This window comes from Carlito syrichta, unplaced genomic scaffold (assembly GCF_000164805.1).
Source record: "Carlito syrichta isolate Samal-C Ts95f unplaced genomic scaffold, Tarsius_syrichta-2.0.1 Scaffold303661, whole genome shotgun sequence".
In the NCBI taxonomy this organism is placed as follows: Eukaryota; Metazoa; Chordata; class Mammalia; order Primates; family Tarsiidae; genus Carlito; species Carlito syrichta.
Window position 1 is genome coordinate 31,249 of NW_007247757.1, and position 2,604 is coordinate 33,852.

The following is a 2,604-nucleotide window of genomic DNA, read 5'->3' on the forward strand; positions in this document are numbered from 1 at the left end:
AAGAACAGGCATACAGACCAATGAAACAGGATAGAGATTCCGGCAGCAAAGCCTCAATTTCTCAACCAACTCATCTTTGACAAAGCCTCCATGAACAACCACTGGGGAAAGGAGAACCTATTCAGTAAAAAGGTGCTGGGAAAACTGACTGACCACATGCAGAAGTTTGAAACAGGACCCCTAACTATCATCATGCACAAAAATTAACTCTGAGTGGGTCAAAGTCCTAAATGCAAAACCTCAAACTATAAGAACCTTAGAAAATGCAGGTGTGGTTTTGATTTGCATTTCTCTGATGATTAGTGAGAGTGAGCATTTTTCATGTGTCTGTTGACTGCCCTTACGTCTTCTTTTGAGAAGTGTCTATTCATGTCTTTTGCCCACTTTTTAATGGGGCTGTTTGTTTTTTTCCTTTTGGCACATTTGACTTCCTTGTAGATCCTAGATGTTAGGCCTTTGTCAGATATACAGTTGGCAATTTTTTCCCCCATTCTGTGGGCTGTTTCCCTGCTCTCTTGATGGTTTCTTTGACTTTGCAGAAGATTGTTAGTTTGATGAGATCCCACGTGTCTATCTTATTTCTTATGGTGTGGACACTTTGGGTTCTGATCAGAAATTGGCTGCCAGTTCCAATTTCCATAAGGATGTCTCCTGTGTTTTCTAAGACTCTTATAGTATGAGGTTTTGCGTTTAGGTCTTTGATCCATTTAGAGTTAATTTTTGTGTATGGTGATAGGTAGGGGTCCTGTTTCAATTTCCGCATGTGATCAGCCAGTTTTCCAGCACTATTTACTGAATAGATTCTCCTCTCTCCAGTGGTTGTTGTTGGAGGCTTTTCAAAGATGAGTTGGTTGAAAAATTGAGGATTTGCTTCTGGAATCTCTATCCTGTTCCATTGGTTCATATGCCTGTTCTTGTATTAATACCAGGCTGTTTTGATTACTGTAGCCTTATCGTAAAGTTTGAAGTCTGAAAGTGTGATTCCTCCTGCTTTGTTTCTTTTGCTAAGGGTTGTTTTGGCTATTCATAGTTGTTTACGTTTCCATATGAATTTCTGTATTGTCATTTCCAGGTCTGAGACCAATGATGTTGTTAATTTAATGGGTATTGCGTTGAATCTGTAGATTGCCTTTGGTAGGATGATATTCCATGAGCATGGAATATTTTTCCATTTCTTCTTCGATTTCTTTGAGCAGTGTTTTGTAGTTCTCATTGTAAAGATCTTTCACTTCTCTGGTTAGGAAGATGCCAAGTTATTTCATTTTTTGTGTACTATTGTGAATGGAGTTGTGCTTTTGTTTGGTTCCCTACCTGCTTGTTGTTGGTGTATAAGAATGCCACAGTCTTTTGCACAATTATTTTGTACCCTGAGACATTACCAAAGTCCTTTATCAGTGCAAGCAGGTTTTTGACAGATTCTCTTGAATTTTCAAGTTATAGGATCATATCATCAGCAAAGAGGGATAACTTGACTTCCTCTTTTTCTATTTGGATATCCCTGATTTCCTTGTCTTATCTAATTACCCGAGCTAGGACGTCCAACACAATGTTGAACAAGAGGGGTGAGAGTGGGCAGGCTTGTCTTGTTCCAATTTTCAGGGGAAATGTTTCCAGTTTCTGTCCATTTAGCAATATGTTAGCTGTGGGCTTATCATAGATGGCACTTATTATTTTGAGGTATGCTCCCTCTATACCTAGGTGTTTGAGGGTTTTTATCAAGAAGGGATACTGGATTTTATCAAAATCTTTTTCTGTATCTAATGATATAATCATGTGGTTCTTATTTTTAGTCTGTTGACTTATTGAATTACATTTATGTTGAACCAACCCTGCATCCTGGGGATGAAACCTACTTGGTCATGATGGATGATTTTTGAGATGTGTTTTTGGATCCAATTTGCTAGAATCTCATTGAGGATTTTTACATCTATGTTCATAAGGGATATTGGCCTGTAGTTTTCTTTTTTTGCTGGATCTTTACCCGGTTTGGGCATCAGTGTGATGTTAGCTTTGTAAAATGATTTGGGGAGAATTCGATATTTCTCAATTGCCCAGAACACTTTCAATAGGATTAGTGTCAGCTCCTCTTCCTTGTACATTTTGAATAATTCTGCTAGAAAGTCATCCGGTCCATGTCATTTTTTGTAGGCAGTTGTTTTAATGACAGAGTCAGTTTCCTGGGTTGTTATTGGTCTATTTTGTCTCAATGATTTTTTGTTTCAATCTGGGGAGATTGTATGATGTTAGAAAGTTCTCCATTTCATTTAGATTTTCAAGTTTGTTACCATATAGGTGTACATAGTATCTTTGATAATATTTTATATTTCTTCAGGATCAGTTGTGATTTGATCTTTTGTATTTCTGATTGTGTTTATTTGGACTTTCTCTCTTTTTCTTGGTCATTCTGGCTAGAGGCCCATCAATCTTCTTAATTCTTTCAAAGAACGAGCTTTTTGCTTTGTTGATGTTTTCTATGATATTTTTGTCTTTGATGTCCCGTATTTAGGCTCTTATTTTGGTGATTTGAATTCTTCTGCTAAAGTTGGGATTTTGGTGGTCTTCTTTTTCCAGCTCCCTTAGATGATTTGTTATGCTCTCAACTTG